The sequence below is a fragment of the Oncorhynchus masou genome, chromosome 2 (assembly GCF_036934945.1).
Source record: "Oncorhynchus masou masou isolate Uvic2021 chromosome 2, UVic_Omas_1.1, whole genome shotgun sequence".
Lineage (NCBI taxonomy): Eukaryota > Metazoa > Chordata > Actinopteri > Salmoniformes > Salmonidae > Oncorhynchus > Oncorhynchus masou.
In genome coordinates this window covers 30,288,339-30,300,279 of record NC_088213.1, presented here as the reverse complement: position 1 = coordinate 30,300,279, position 11,941 = coordinate 30,288,339, and the positions used below count along the sequence as shown (strand labels likewise).

The 11,941-nt window shown below is 45.0% G+C and overlaps 1 pseudogene; it reads left to right on the top strand.

Moving 5' to 3' along the window:
• The first annotated feature begins 3,153 nt into the window (after positions 1 to 3,153).
• On the top strand, positions 3,154 to 11,670 carry LOC135553930 (CBY1-interacting BAR domain-containing protein 2-like; annotated as a pseudogene).
• Positions 11,671 to 11,941: the final 271 nt, after the last annotated feature.

Genomic DNA, 11,941 nt, shown 5'->3' with positions numbered 1-11,941 from the left:
AGGGAGAGGCAGTGGGACAGGGGCAAAGGTGGAAGGGAAGGGGCAAAGGTGGGCTAATGTAATGTCCCACACAGTTACAGTATGTCTCTCTCCTACCACCTAGGAGACATTTATACTCTTATATATCCCCATTGTAAACCTTCTAACTCTACACTGTAAACCTTCTAACTCTACACTGTAAACCTTATAACTCTACACTGTCAACTTTATACCTCTACACTGTAAACTTGATAACTCTACACTGTAAACTTTATAACTCTACACTGTAATCCTTCTAACTCTACACTGTAAACCTTCTAACTCTACACTGTAAACTTTATAACTCTACACTGTAAACTTTATAACTCTACACTGTAAACGTTATAACTCTACACTGTAAACTTTATAACTCTACACTGTAAACTTTATAACTCTACACTGTAAACTTTATAACTCTACACTGTAAACGTTATAACTCTACACTGTAAACGTTATAACTCTACACTGTAAACGTTATAACTCTACACTGTAAACGTTATAACTCTACACTGTAAACTGTATAACTCCACACTACAGGCAATCATTTAATGCATCTCTCTATTGAATGAACCAACCCTCCACCACCCTGTCACAACACACACACACACACACACACACACACACACACACACACACACACACACACACACAGGCTGTTTGTTGACACTGCCTCTGAGGTGTGTGCTCTGGCATTAATCACAGGTATGAGAGAGGGGTCAGCCCTTGCTGGTGGACAGAGAAAACCCCCTCACAACGGGAGACTCTGTCCTGGGTTACATCCCAGACCTTTCCACTGAACTGGCTGTGGAACACACACACTGGCGCCCGTGGGCCAGCACATCCAGAGTAGAGGAAAATAAAAAAAGATCTATGTACACCTCTACGTCAGCTAGGCCAGGACCAGACTACACTCAAAAGGGTTGGCTGTCCCCACAGGAGAACCCTCTTTGGTTCCAGGTAGAACCCATTTGGGTTTCATCTAGAACCCTCTGTAGAAAGGGTTCTACCTGGAACCAAAAAGGGTTATTCAAAGGGTTGTGGACAGCCAAAGAACCCTTTTAGAATCTAGATAGCACCTTTCTTTCTAATAGTGTAGGAGGTAACCCTGTATAGTTCGAGTCATGCCCAGACATACACACAGTGATTAGTCCAATGACTTTCATCAACAGGTAGACCCCACTAACGTTGGCCTCCTCTCACTAGGCAACAGGTTAACCTAAGTCAGAGTGTGTCCTTGCCTCATATTATTCAGTAATAGTGTTCCTGCCTCATAGCGTTCAACATATTCATACAGCAACTCCCACAGCAATAAAATAGTTTTCTGACTCAGTCAAAAAGGTTGCCTGTGGTTGTGGCTTGTCGTACCAAGAGCTTGTGATTTTAGTAACAGCCTGGGGGAAAACTCATTTAGCTGGTTTTCCTCGTCTGTGTCTCACCTCCTCAATCACACTCCTAAGCTGTGACATCAATATGAGACAAACTGTCTCCTCAGAACAGGAAGTGGGGTGATGTAACTTTCCACATTGGAATTAATGATGAGAATATAAGGATCTATAAAGATCTGAATGAATGGAAGCTTCAAAGAATATGACTGGAACTCCAACCCACAGTCTATGTGTGTTTTGCATGTGTGTGTGTGTGTGTGTGTGTGTGTGTGTGTGTGTGTGTTGTGTGTGTGTGTGTGTGTGTGTGTGTGTGTGTGTGTGTGTGTGTGTGTGTGTGTGTGTGTGTGTGTGTGTGTGTGTGTGTGTGTGTGTGTGTGTGTGTGTGTGTGTGTTTGTGTGTTTTTGTTAGCAAGTGTGTGTCACAAAGTGAGTCTGCCCTGTTCTTTGATTCTGCCTCTGGGTGACATGTGGATTTCCTTCCTCTGTCAGCCTTACAGACCTGCTCTGGGGGACACAATTAGCCATCAGCCCTGTGGCTATTGTGTGGTGTTTATAGAGACATCCGATAATTATCTTTGGTGTCTGTCTGTCTATCTGTCTGTCTGTCTGTCTGTCTGGCTGGCTGGCTGGCTTGCTGGCTGGCTGTCTGTCTGTCTGTCTGTCTGTCTGTCTGTGAGTTTAATTCACACTATATCTCTTTCACCCCTATTCTCTTTCTGTCTGCCTCTCTCAGGTTGGCATGGCTCTGCTACTGGACTGGCAGGGGCATTGTTTTCATTTCCCTTCATTAACTACAGCCTGAGGGGAGAGGAGGGGAGAGGTTGAGAGAAAGAGAGGGGGATGGTGGAGGGGCAAAGAGAGATGGAAAGAGGGAGGGAGAGAGAGAGAGAGAGAGAGACAGAGAGAGAGGGGAGGACAAAGAGAGACAGAGAGATGGAGAGAGAGAAAGATAGAGAGACAGAGAGAGGGGGGGGGGGGTGTGGAACCATCTTGGGATGATCTGTTGCTGCTAGACAGTGTGTTTATCATAACAGCTGCTGTCCACAGGGGAAACTTGGCAGGCTACATCAAAGCCCAATTCACAGCCCACCTCCACTGGCTGACACATACGCCCACACACACACTATATTAAGTGCAGCATACAATAAAATGTTTATTCTCAGGTAGGAAGAGGCTGTGTTACACTTTACAGCTGTGAGCTGCCAGCAGTGAGGTCTGTTTTTTGAATTGTTTGCGTTTTTGTGTAAATGAATTAAAGTTCCATTTGAGTGGCGCCCCTTGTATATGCCAACACATTCTTCCCAGAGAGAGTTGAGAGCTGGCATCTCTTCAACACTTCTCTTACAGCCACTCGTTAACAGGCTGGACCCCTTACAATCCCTTCTGAGAGCACCATGTGTGCGTGCGTGTGCGTGCGTGCGTGCGATGAAGCGTATGAGCGAGCGAGTGAGTCAGAGAGAAAAAGAGAGAAAGAAAGGGTGAGAGTGAGTTTTTAAAACATTAGTTTTACCACGCTCTTTAATAGACCTGAGGGATGGGGTTACGTTTTATTCTTCTGTAAGCCTGCCTTGTAAAGCCTGTCTCGGCTCCTGTCGGGGCTTATGTTGCTAATGATACGCTGCTGCCACCATGTGGCCATAACCATCACCTCCACCCCAAAACCCCACTCTTCCGTGTTCTCGTCTCTATAGCAACCAACTCGCTCGTAACCCGGGGCAGGCGAGAGCTTGGCAATAAGGTAAATACCGCAGCTCAACAGTGAGGTGAAGCGACGCTTGAGCAAATCCAACATGAACACCATCTTCTCAAGGTAGTTGCCCTCGTTACATGCATATATGGTTTAATGTACCACTATTACTTGATAACACCTGTGTTGGTTAGCTCTACTGCTTTAATAAACCACAGTACTGTAGCAGGAAAAGCTAGCATGGACCAGACGGCTCTACATAGCCAACATCGAGCCAATCGGTTGATTCTTCATTTGATGCTGTACTAGTTCTATAGCTAACCATGTCATGTTTCACTATATACTGCCTTTCCACGATTATGTGTGGAAACCACGGCTAAAGTGGTAAGTGGGCCTAGATTATGTTGGAGAAGATTGCGCATTGGGAACACTTTATCTCACATGAGTGCGCCTTTGGAAACACACCTGTCTCACAGATATAATAATGCTGAAGGGATGTGTACTGCTATTTGGCTCATCGAGCGTTTATCACAAGCATGACCCTAAAACCTCCTGGAGGTCTATAGTTAGCTGAAACCCGAACCCTTCATAACTCTTCATCTTTTGTCCAGAGACAGACAGATAAAGAGCATGGAGCTGACAGTGAGCCATGCTGAGAAGCACCTGGGTCAGTTCTGCAGCCTGCTGGCCTCTTACACCAGGAAGACAGGCGAGCTGAGGGACCAGGCTGACATGCTGGTCAGACAGCTCAATGACTTCTCGAATACTGAGGACCCAGAGCTCCGTACCTGTCTGAAGAACCTGGCTGAAGACCTGGCCATGGTGCAGGACTACCACCAGGCTGAGGTGAGGGGTGAGAGGTCAGGGGCTGTTGGGGAGTAGTGAACTACATATAGGCTAGTTCAACTAGTAATATAACTTCATTTTGCAGTAGCTTTGGGGTAGTTTAACTAAATTAAATTATTGGTAGGGTTTTCAGTAGTTCATAACTTTTTTTTGCCATTTAGTGGTGTAGCTAACTACTGGAATTACACTACGTTTTTTGCTAAATTAAATGAAATATGGCTAAAGTAGGCAATAATATCCTTTATTTTTTTGAAAATAGTTTTTGTGATAGGCTTAATTACAGATTCCCTTAATCTGACTCCAGAGTGGTCTGTTATTGATTTGATTTTTATTGCAATTTGTAATCTATGACATTTCAAATTTAGATATGATCATTTCTAACAAAGTAGTTTGGATGTAGTGAACTACTTTTTCAAAGAAAGGTTAGGTAATTAAACTAGATTTTCTTAACTTGTTATGGCTGCAATCCCGATATCGGGATAAGTGTCATCAACACCCGCTGAATAGCATAGCGCTACATTCAATAAATATTACTACAAATATTTATGTTCATGAAATCACAAGTGCAATATAGGAAAACACAGTTTAGCCTTTTGTTAATCCACCTGTCGTGTCAGATTTTGAAATTATGCTTTTCAGCGAAAGCAATCCAAGCGTTTGTGTAAGTTTATCGATCGCACGACAAAATATTAAGTACACTTAGCATCAGGAAGCTTGGTCATGAAAATCAGAAAAGCAAACAAAATAATCTTTTACCTTTGATGATCTTCGGATGTTTTCACTCACTCCCAGTTACACAACAAATGTTCCATTTGTTCCATAAAGATTATTTTTATATCCAAAATACCTCCGTTTGTTTGTCGCGTAATGTTCAGAAATCCACAGGAAAGAGCGGTCACGACAACGCAGGCGAAAATTCCAAATAGTTCCCATAATGTCCACAGAAACATGTCAAACATTTTTTTATAATCAATCCTCAGGTTGTTTTTAAAATATATAATTGATAATATATCAACCGCAAATGTCTTTCACAGTAGGAGAGGGGAAAAGCAATGGCTGTCCAAACTCTGTTGCGTGAGCAAAACTCATGTGACCACTTGACGCGATGTTATCTTTCTGGCTCATTTTTCAAAATAAAAGCCTGAAACTATGTCTGAAGACTGTTGACACCTTGAGGAAGCGATAAGAAAAGAAATCTGGTTCATATCCCTTTAAATCCAGCAAAGGGAGGCTATGGAACATGGAGATTTCAAAATAGAAGCCACTTCCTGTTTTGATTTTCCTCAGGGTTTCGCCCGCAATATCAGTTCTGTTATACTCACATGCAATATTTTGACAATTTTGGAAACTTTAGAGTGTTTTCTATCCAATACTAATAATAATATGCATATACTAGCAACTGAGACTGAGGAGCTGGCCGTTTACAATGGGCACCTTTTCATCCAAGCTACTCAATACTGCCCCTGCAGCCATAAAAAGTTAAGGGTAGCTTTAGTGGAGTTTAACTTCCTCCAGTGTGAAGTAATTGGTAGCTTGGTAAACTGTATTTTTAGAGTAGCTTCCCCGATGCTGGTATTAGTGGTAGAGGATGTGATTGGCCATGGTGCATCTACTAGGTTAGTGTAAGGGTTAATGAAACATCATAACAGTAAATAAAGGCATTATGGGAGTTCCTCAGTACTGTATATAGTGGGCAAAGACAGTGTTGGTTTCGAGCCATTTTTACCCAGCAAAAACACAACAATTTGTTTCTCACACCTTGAAATACTGTTGTTTTGAAGATGAAAGTCTGTTTACTGTGTCTACCCCTGACAGGTAGAGAGGCTGGAGATCAAAGTCGTCACTCCCCTCAAAGCCTACGGTGATATTGTTGAAAACAAGAGAGTAAGTCTTCATACATGGAAAAGAACACACTGTAGATTTCATACAGTAATTACCAGACAAAATACAGATCCCTCACTCCCTCACACACGCACGCACGCACACACACACACACACACACACACACACACACACACACACACACACACACACACACACACACACACACACACACACACACACACTATCTTTGTCTCTTTCTCTCACTCTCTGTCTCATTGTCACTTCTCTGTCACACACACTTCACAGCATCTCATGGCAGAACAATCGGAGTGAATGAATGGGCTGTCTCTTCTGAGACAGTGTGTTTGAAGCTTCATGGACTGGACATATCTCTGACATACAGGCAGATCTGAAGAGGTTCAATGCTGATCGGGACAGAGCGCTGAAAGAACTGCAGAAACTGGAGACTCCAGCAGAAGAATCCCTCTGATAGACAAAGAATTGTATCTTTTCTCCCAGTCTATTCATATCTGCATATAACTTTACAAGAGTGGCAGAATTCCAGCATGATTATAGTATTTACGACAACAATCCTTATGTCAAGACACAGTATTGAAAAATATGACATATTGCCTGTGACAAACAATTGTTTGTAGGCCATATTTACTCTATGAGTGGTGCTTTGAGTGACAGGTTCAGATGAGCTAACCTGGTCTCTGAGAGGTTTTAGAAATGTAGATGTTCTGTTCTAGTCATGCTTCAATACCTTATCCAATGTTTTCAGTCACAGGTAACATGATTTCTCTGGAACCTCCCCCTGTCACATCAACAACACCTTCAACACTGCAACGATGCAGATATCTGACCATTGATGAGATCTTGCTATGTGGTGGACCACCAGAGGTTTTGGTAGCTGTCATTAAAACAATTTTTATATATCTCTTTCAAGCTTCTAGTACAGTTGTAGTATTCCTTTGTTGTTTGGTTTTCAGGCAGAGGTGAATGCTCAGAAGGCGACCAACAACGTTCACCGCAGCACCAGACAACTGGAGGAGACCATCAGTGACTTCCAGAGACAGAAACTGGAGGACATCAAGGTTGGTCTTCAACCACAACACACACATAAACACAACACACACACACACGAGCACACATACAAACACAGACACACGCACGCACGCACACACATGAACACACACACAAATATACACAAATAAACCAGAACATACACAAACACACACACGAAAACACATGAACACATACACACTCACTCACTCGCACGTGTTCCAGTCATACTCAGGCATGTCCATCCTCTTACAGTGACAATAATACTAGGTCTTCTTCCAGAGGATCTTCACAGACTTCATCACAGTGGAGATGGTGTTCCATGCCAAGGCTCTTGAGTTCTACACACACCTTCCAGAACCTGGACAGCATGGACATAGACAAGGACATGGAGGTTAGACACACACAACTTCCAGAACCTGGACAGCATGGACATAGACAAGGACATGGAGGTTAGACACACACACACCTTCCAGACCTGGACAGCATGGACATAGACAAAGACATGGAGATTAGACACACACACACCTTCCAGACCTGGACAGCACACATAGACAAGGACATGGAGGTTAGACACACACACACCTTCCAGACCTGGACAGCATGGACATAGACAAAGACATGGAGGTTAGACACACACACACCTTCCAGACCTGGACAGCATGGACATAGACAAAGACATGGAGGTTAGACACACACACACCTTCCAGACCTGGACAGCATGGACATAGACAAAGACATGGAGATTAGACACACACACACCTTCCAGACCTGGACAGCACGGACATAGACAAGGACATGGAGGTTAGACACACACACACCTTCCAGACCTGGACAGCATGGACATAGACAAAGACATGGAGGTTAGACACACACACACCTTCCAGACCTAGACAGCATGGACATAGACAAAGACATGGAGGTTAGACACACACACACCTTCCAGACCTGGACAGCATGGACATAGACAAAGACATGGAGATTAGACACACACACACCTTCCAGACCTGGACAGCACGGACATAGACAAGGACATGGAGGTTAGACACACACACACCTTCCAGACCTGGACAGCATGGACATAGACAAAGACATGGAGATTAGACACACACACACCTTCCAGACCTGGACAGCACGGACATAGACAAGGACATGGAGGTTAGACACACACACACCTTCCAGACCTGGACAGCATGGACATAGACAAGGACATGGAGGTTAGACACACACACACCTTCCAGACCTGGACAGCATGGACATAGACAAGGACATGGAGGTTAGACACACACACACACCTTCCAGACCTGTACAGCATGGACATAGACAAAGACCTGGAGGTTAGACACACACACACACCTTCCAGGTCCTGGACAGCATGGACATAGACAAAGACATGGAGGTTAGACACACACACCTTCCAGAACCTGGACAGCATGGACATAGACAAAGACATGGCGGTTAGACACACACACACACCTTCCAGACCTGGACAGCATGGACATAGACAAAGACCTGGAGGTTAGACACACACACACACCTTCCAGACCTGGACAGCATGGATATAGACAAGGACATGGAGGTTACACACACACACACCTTCCAGACCTGGACAGCATGGACATAGACAAAGACCTGGAGGTTAGACACACACACACCTTCCAGGTCCTGGACAGCATGGACATAGACAAAGACATGGAGGTTAGACACACACACCTTCCAGAACCTGGACAGCATGGACATAGACAAAGACATGGAGGTTAGACACACACACACACCTTCCAGACCTGGACAGCATGGACATAGACAAGGACATGGAGGTTAGACACACACACCTTCCAGACCTGGACAGCATGGACATAGACAAAGACATGGAGGTTAGACACACACACACCTTCCAGGTCCTGGACAGCATGGACATAGACAAAGACCTGGAGGTTAGACACACACACCTTCCAGAACCTGGACAGCATGGATATAGACAAAGACCTGGAGGTTAGACACACACACACACCTTCCAGAACCTGGACAGCATGGACATAGACAAAGACCTGGAGGTTAGACACACACACACCTTCCAGACCTGGACAGCATGGACATAGACAAAGACATGGAGGTTAGACACACACACACACCTTCCAGAACCTGGACAGCATGGACATAGACAAAGACCTGGAGGTTAGACACACACACACCTTCCAGACCTGGACAGCATGGACATAGACAAAGACATGGAGATTAGACACACACACACCTTCCAGACCTGGACAGCACGGACATAGACAAGGACATGGAGGTTAGACACACACACACCTTCCAGACCTGGACAGCATGGACATAGACAAAGACATGGAGGTTAGACACACACACACCTTCCAGACCTGGACAGCATGGACATAGACAAAGACATGGAGGTTAGACACACACACACCTTCCAGAACCTGGACAGCATGGACATAGACAAGGACATGGAGGTTAGACACACACACACCTTCCAGACCTGGACAGCATGGACATAGACAAGGACATGGAGGTTAGACACACACACACCTTCCAGACCTGGACAGCATGGACATAGACAAGGACATGGAGGTTAGACACACACACACACCTTCCAGACCTGTACAGCATGGACATAGACAAAGACCTGGAGGTTAGACACACACACACCTACCAGGTCCTGGACAGCATGGACATAGACAAAGACATGGAGGTTAGACACACACACCTTCCAGAACCTGGACAGCATGGACATAGACAAAGACATGGCGGTTAGACACACACACACACCTTCCAGACCTGGACAGCATGGACATAGACAAAGACCTGGAGGTTAGACACACACACACACCTTCCAGACCTGGACAGCATGGATATAGACAAGGACATGGAGGTTACACACACACACACCTTCCAGACCTGGACAGCATGGACATAGACAAAGACCTGGAGGTTAGACACACACACCTTCCAGAACCTGGACAGCATGGACATAGACAAAGACATGGAGGTTAGACACACACACCTTCCAGAACCTGGACAGCATGGACATAGACAAAGACATGGAGGTTAGACACACACACACACCTTCCAGACCTGGACAGCATGGACATAGACAAGGACATGGAGGTTAGACACACACACCTTCCAGACCTGGACAGCATGGACATAGACAAAGACATGGAGGTTAGACACACACACACACCTTCCAGAACCTGGACAGCATGGACATAGACAAAGACCTGGAGGTTAGACACACACACCTTCCAGAACCTGGACAGCATGGATATAGACAAAGACCTGGAGGTTAGACACACACACACACCTTCCAGAACCTGGACAGCATGGACATAGACAAAGACCTGGAGGTTAGACACACACACACCTTCCAGACCTGGACAGCATGGACATAGACAAAGACATGGAGGTTAGACACACACACACACCTTCCAGAACCTGGACAGCATGGACATAGACAAAGACCTGGAGGTTAGACACACACACACCTTCCAGACCTGGACAGCATGGACATAGACAAAGACCTGGAGGTTAGACTCACACACACACCTTCCAGAACCTGGACAGCATGGACATAGACAAAGACCTGGAGGTTAGACACACACACACCTTCCAGACCTGGACAGCATGGATATAGACAAGGACATGGAGGTTAGACACACACACACCTTCCAGACCTGGACAGCATGGACATAGACAAAGACCTGGAGGTTAGACACACACACACACACACACACCTTCTAGAACCTGGACAGCATGGACATAGACAAAGTCCTGGAGGTTAGACACACACACACACACACCTTCCAGAACCTGGACAGCATGACTGAGAGGTGAGAGTTCCAGGTATGGGGCTACAGGGCTGATCATCTCCCCGGTCTCAACAGCTGTTCACTGGGAGGATCAGGGTGTCTGACGGCCCTCTGGACAACCAGACCCTGCTGCCCTCCTCTATGGCCCACCAGCCTAGTCCCACCCTGGGCTCCAGCCTCAAACACACTGCTGAATCAGCCAAGAAGGTAAGATTGCATCTGCTGCTAGCATTACAGACAAAAAATAGACCCCCACAATCATGAATGAAAGAGAGAAACATCAACTGATAAGGTTAACAGTCATTAATGTCCTTGTACAGACAGGCATATTTAGTTTACTTTACAAGACTGTCCCAAGTCTTTAACCCATCTCCTGTTCACAGTCCCGTAGCAGCATCCTACAGCGCCAGAGGGGTGTAGAGGAGGAGGAGGAGGATGAGTCAGAGATTGAATTGAATTGAATTGATAGAGGCTCAGCAGAGCAGGCAATCCTACGCCTCTCAATACACCCAAATACTCAGACAGAAGAACTGATAGATTGGCGGTGCACACAAAAATGCCCCCATAAAGACACACACACACAAACAGAGAGAGAAAGACACTGCGTCTCTTCACACACATGCACACACACATTCAGATATAGATCTGCTGACAGATGAGAATATGTAGTCATTGTCTGTTGTCAGGTAAAGTCAATACTCAGGGTATGTACCGTACTGCAATAGATCTGTTGATGGCTGCAGACGTTTTCCTGTACAGGGTTTGCAGTAGATTGTTCTGCAAATAATTATTTGTCAATGGAGGCATTTGGCACTTAAGACAGACTGCAATCAATTGTAATCAGTCATATCTGAGGTAAAGCTGAGGAGTGATAATATGTTCACATTTTATAATGAAAAACAAATCAATGTTTAGTAATGGTTGTTATTTCCGTTGTGTTGGAATGGGAAGATGAAAAATACAGTATATTCCTAGATATAAATGTAAACATATCAAATAAATTGACCCATTTGCATTAAACCTGAATGAGAACTCTCATCATCATCTTGTTTCCATGGAAATGAACTCATTGGTAATAGCCTACTGACTTCCATTGACTATGAAACAATATTGCTTCCTCAGATGACTGCAATAACAGCTTGGCAGTGGGATCACACTCTGCAAGGCCAATGAAGGATTACAGCTGTGCACGCTGCAGCTAAACCACTGACATGCTCGATAGGATAACACTGTTTGGCTTTCACCAATGGGTTTCTTTATCACACTCAGGCATTCTCTTCGGTTCGGGC